Source organism: Oryctolagus cuniculus, chromosome 2 (assembly GCF_964237555.1).
Source record: "Oryctolagus cuniculus chromosome 2, mOryCun1.1, whole genome shotgun sequence".
Lineage (NCBI taxonomy): Eukaryota > Metazoa > Chordata > Mammalia > Lagomorpha > Leporidae > Oryctolagus > Oryctolagus cuniculus.
In genome coordinates, this window is record NC_091433.1 from 11,130,025 (window position 1) to 11,135,714 (window position 5,690).

General features: G+C 56.4%; 1 non-coding gene across 1 annotated transcript; it reads right to left on the reverse strand.

Annotated features, from left to right (window-relative positions):
* Positions 1–289: 289 nt before the first annotated feature.
* On the reverse strand, positions 290–4,062 carry LOC100354095 (uncharacterized). The gene is made up of 2 exons (XR_011386845.1): positions 3,928–4,062; positions 290–1,615 (listed from the first exon to the last, which is right to left on the reverse strand). It is a non-coding gene; the product is annotated as an uncharacterized protein (transcript).
* Between the last annotated feature and the right edge of the window lie 1,628 nt (positions 4,063–5,690).

Below are 5,690 nucleotides of genomic sequence, written 5' to 3' on the forward strand. Positions count from 1 at the left end.
CCTGGGTTTTAACCCTGCCGCCCTCTTCCCATGTGTAAGACCCTGGTAATGGCTGTTACACCCTATAACCCAATTTTCCCACCTGAAAACAGCTCTGTAAGGATCAAACACCACAGTCCAATAGAGGACCCATGAAGACCCTGGAACGGCTCACATCGTGGGGTGATGTGGGATTCGTGGGAAAGTGGAAGTCATTCCCCAGATATCCATAGAGGGATGGAGACACAGGACAGTGACTGATGAGATCACGTGGGACCAGACGCAGAGACACAAACACTGATGACCATGCTTTGAAACAACGCGTGAGCTTTATTACAGTTGCTAATTCAGCAGGAAGTGTACGTCACTAAAATCACCACTGAGACAGCTCTTCCCTGCTCGCACACGCACAGTGCTGTGAGCACGGGAGTCAGCCCCAAAGTCCACAGACCCTGCAACACACCGCGGGAAGTGAGCAGCAAACGGCAGGACACAGACTCTGTCCCAACACCGCCCTGCACTCTCCTAGCACAGACGTCCCTGCCTGATGGGAACCTGGGAGCTGCACACACACAGAGGAGCCTAAGACACCACCTGCCTGAAGCACCTGCTCTTCTCCCCCAGGAGGAAGACTGGGCCGAGGGCGACGCTGCAGCACAAGCTGCGGGAGGCCCGTCACTCCCGGGTCATCTACTGGAACTTCTGCTGGGACCTGTGCTCATTCTCCTGCTGGGCTGGCTGTGTCTGGTGCTGCTGTTCCTGCTCGCCCTCGTGCTGACTTGTCTTCTGGAGCACATTCTTGGATTTGCTGCCTGGTGTATCCACACAGCTGGGTTGAGTGGTGGTGGCTTGTGTCTGGGCTTGGCTGCTGCTGGTCTCTAGGATTCCTATTGTCTGAGCAGTGCTGGTCTCTGGGGCCTGGTATGGAGTCGTCTGTGTGGTCATTTCAATCTTGATTTGCTCTAAGGGACTGGTTTCTGTAGTCTTGACTTATTTGGTGGGGGGTAGGTCTTTGGTCTTCGTTGTCTCTGTAGGGAAGACGTGCTGTTTGCCTTTCGTTGGCTCTGTCTGGGATGGCTGCTTCCCCTTGACTGACACCGTGGGGGTGGGCTTCAGTCCCTGCACAGACGTCTTGGAAGCCAGAGTGGAGCTCACCAGTGTGAGACTGGATTCTGGATACTTGGTACCACACACCCTGGTATTCAAGATGGCCTTGGAGTCCTCACAGATGCGGTTCAAGCGGCGCAGGCGCCAGCCAATTTGTCTCCAGTAGACCTTGTCGTTGTTCAGGCAGTGCAGGCACGCCGTGGGGTTGCCCGCAAAGACACAGGAGAACTCGTGGTGCAGTCGAACACAATGGACCTGCAGATGGACTCCTTCCTCCTGCCTGGTCACGGTCACATTGCATTTGGCCTGGTCTCTGCTCACAAAGCTGCCAGTGACAATGACCTGGGTTGGCGGGCTTGTTGAGATTATCACGGGCTTCTCCAGAGGAACCCACCCATCCTCATCCGCCTCCAAATTCACTTCATCCTGTTCTCCACTTTGGGCCTCTGTCAGGAGTCCCTGAGCAGCCAGCAGGAGGACGGAGAGCAGGGTGAGAGTGCGGGTCCACATGGCTCAGCTGGGCGGGCACCTGTGGACAAAAGGCAGGGTCAGGGTCAGGTCAGGGGTGCAGGGTTACAGGCATGGCTCCCTCCTCCCTGTCAGTGTGGCATTGAAAGTCTTGCTATAAATGTAATGACGTATTCAAGGATTGGTTAAGGGCGTTTGTATGCTCAGCTCACAGGGCCCAGAACCCAATCAGGTGAATTCTTGTCTTCCACCTGCACTAAGAACACTGTCTGAAACTCGCCTCTCCCCTCCCTGTTTTTCTTTCCCCACTGGGGTCAGATGAGCTCCCCTCTTCATGCCTTCCCGAGCTTACTCCTCCCAGACAGCTCTCCCACCCCACCCCACCCCGCCCAGCCCCTGTCTCAGGCTCCCTGTGAGTCCAGCCCCTGGTCAGTGCCACCTTCCTGACACGCTCATGATCGTGCCTAGTCTTGTCCCATTCTGTGGTCCTGCCACTGTCCTGCCTGCTTTAGGAGACCAAGCATCCTCTGACTCCTGGGACGGTTGGGCGAGCAGCCCGACTGCTCCCACGTGCACCTGCCCTGAGGCTGCAGTGACCCAGGCTGCCAGGCCTCACCTTCCCTCGGCCCTCACTGAGCCTTGTTAGCTCTCAGTCCCTCGTCCCCTCACTCACCCACTCCCCGCATGTTTCACCCACTCGGTCCTGCAGCACTCACTCAGCAAGCACTTACTGAGCACCTACTGCATGCCATGCACTAGTCTAGAGGTTCAACCTACCAAGGGGAATGAGAAAGCCTTGCGTCTTAAAGAATATGAAGGCCACCCTCTGGGGGATTTAAATTGCACTGACCAGGGCTTCTGTCCCATCCCTGTCCTCAAGTGCATCTTGGAAATTCACTTTCCCCCTAGGGCCTCAGTTCCTTCCCCTGGCACCCAGGGCCTGGGTGAATTAAGCACCAAGCTCCTCCCGCTGCCCCCCTGCTGGGTTTCTAGCAGGGTTCCTCAGACACACAGGACCACAGAATGTGAGAAGACCAGGCAAGATGGAGCATGTCAGGAACCTGTCGGGACACTGACCCAGAGGTGGCCTCACGGGGAGCCTGACACAGGGGCTGGGTGGGTGGGGTGGGGTGGGGGAGCTGTCTGGGAGGAGTAAGAGCTCAGGAAAGGCGTGAAGGGGGAGCTTGTCTGACCCCAGTGGGGAAGAGAAGCAGGGAGGAGAGCGGCGAGTTTCAGACAGCGTTTGAGTGCAGGTGGAAGACAAGAATCGCACCTGATTGGGTTCTGGGCCCTGTGTGCTGAGCATACAAATGCCCTTAACCAATCCTTGAATACCTCATTGGATTTATAGCACGACTTTCAATGCCACACTGACACCTCTCCCTTCCCTTCACGGTGTTGCTGAGCAAACCCAACTAGCATGCTTGTGACTTCTCCCCCAACTGCGCCCTGTGATTCAAACTGTTCCCCTAAGCACTTCAGGACCCACTGTCCCCCTGTCCTCCACAGCTGCTCTTTCTCCCTTAACAATCATCCTGCAGACTTGCACCGGGGAACAGCTTATTCTGGACCAAGGCACCTGCTTCCTCCTGGGCCACTCTGTAAACACCTTATCTCCCTGCTCAGTCTCCCCTCTGCCCAGCGTGGGGCACTGGGGCCTAATTCCTCCTGGGAACAGCAGTTAATGCACTGAGGTCACCAGGTGAACCATCAAACCACACTGGGCAGGAAGAGAAGTCCATTTCCATCAGACACCGACGACACGCTGAGCCCTGGTCCAGCGTTCCAGTCTCACCTTGTTTAATGCACACAAGAACCCTACAAGCCAGGCTGATTACAGCCCCAAGGTAGAGCCCGACGGTGAGGCCCGGCCAGGTAAGTACCTGCTCTGGATCCCGTGGCGGGCAGGGGCAGATCCCCCAGGCAGCCAACTGCAGCTCCTGCCCCTTCCCGCCTCCCCTTGCTCATCATCTCCTGCTATGCCCCTTGTGTCTGGCCCTCAGAAAACAGGCGCCAAGCAAAGCCAGCTCTGATCCTTGCAGGGTTTAGTATTGATGATGAGATGGTTCACATCATCTGTGATCTTTTCCAAGAAAGAAATTTGTTTTAAAAGGGAGCAGGCCCAGGACATGGCCCTGATCGCATTACAGGTGTTGGGCCACCCACTGGGCAGCGGGAAAAGAAAACAGAAGAGGCTGAGCAGAGCCACGGAGGGTGGGACAGGAGGTCTAATATGCCAGCTGAAGCCCCAGGCGGGTCCCACAGCCTCCTCCCGTCCACACTGGGCTCCAGACCCACAGAACCCCAGGTCCTACGGATGATGGAGAAGTGGGGGCAGCAAACAGAGCTCCTGGGAGAGAGTAAGGTTCTTACCAGGTCTGCGTCTGCAGATCCAGCACAATTCCTGATGCCAGGGTCGTTGCAGGCTCACAGTGTCTCAGCAGCAGTACAAGGCGGGGTCCACTATTTGTACAGGAGCCCACGTCCACCGGGGTTTACAGCTTGCATTCCGGTGGAGCTGAGCTCACACTTTTCCCAGCCACACCCCTTCAGAGCCAGCCTGGTCCTCCAGGGAAAGTCCTGGGCGGAATCCTGTGAGATATGGGTTGTAGGTATGCCCTTGAGTGCTTCCTGCCTGCCCTTCTGTCTAGACAGGCCAGGGGCACGGCTCAGCCCTGCACAGGCTCTCCCTGAGGGGGAGGCCCCAGCAGGGCTCTCTGTGGGGGCAGTGAAATACAACAATTGCAGCAATCACCACTGCCCCCCAGGGCACCCACTGCACCCAGGGGTGCTCCCTAATCCTCTTCTCATCCTCTCCAACGTGCTGCCCACTTTACAGAGGGAGAAACCGGCCCTTGGATGTGCCACGGTTTGCCCACGTTCACATGCTGGGAGGAGGGATCCCAGGATGAACCCGAGGACCCTCAGCATTCCTGGTCCGGGCCTTTCCCATTGCCACCCTCGGTATTGGGTGAGTGGGAGACGGAGGTGGCGGAGGCCGTCTTAGTCTGCACTGCTACCTCCGGGACTCTGAAGCTCCTGTGGCAGGAGTCGTGGGCCCAGAGGCAGGGGAAGAGGGGATTCCTGGTCTGGGGGTTCCTGCTGGAAGCAGTCACATTCAGGTCTCATCTGGGGAGCTCGCCCCGCCCAGCCTGAGACAGGCAGAGCTCACATCCTGATGGCCTAGGGGTGGGACCCTGGCTACGGTGTTGGTTAAGCTGTGTGACGCTGCCCAGACCACGTAACCTCTCTCAACCTCTAGTTGCTCATCTGCAGAGTGAGGGTGATGACTGGACCTCATTTATGACTGCAAACTAACTTGTTACTGGGGCTGAGCTTTGAACATAAAGTGAAACACAACAGATTCGGTTCTTAGGGCTCTTACGTTTTGTTATATAAAAAAGGGACAGAAATGGTAGATATGAAGCAGAGACAGACTTCCACAAAGATGTGGACTTAACTAGTTTTCATCACTCTCTTTCCATGACATTTGTGTACACAGAATTCTTCATTTCCTTTCACTCCTGTGTAGAGAAAACAGGAGCAGACCACTGGTGGTCACAGCCACCTGGCCCTTGGCTTTGAGATACGTGCAAGAAGAAGTAGTGGAGACTGCGGCAAACTGGAGAATGTTGTCTCCTCTCTCGTCCTGGAGATCAGCTAAGAACACCAGGGATGGGGCTCAGTAGGGTCAGGTTTTCCGATTTTCTGACTTGTAAAAGGCAGTGCTTCAAAGTCCAGGAGTGTTTATATGAAATCGGCCAACACCTAGTCCAAACTTCCTAAAAGCAGGGTCAGCACCCTACAGTACACAGACCCCAGATTGCCCGCTGCAGCGGGAGCTCACCCAGTCCATGTGGGGGAACGCCAGGGTCTCAGAGCTCCGGGGGCTGACCAGCCCACTCACTCCTTTCCAGTCCCTGCGTGAATCCCCCTGGGGGAGGTCACTTCCTGCAAGCTTCCTGTAACCATGGCTCTCCTGGAGATGGAGACTGGCATTCTCCTCCCGGCCAGCCCACTGAGGGGTCACAGCCACAAACCGGGCGCTCAGGATGTGCACGGGACTGATAAGGGCGTCTGCCCCATGGCTGCTTTGTTCAACAAGGAGGGCAGAAGTCGGGAGGCCTCTGCAGAGG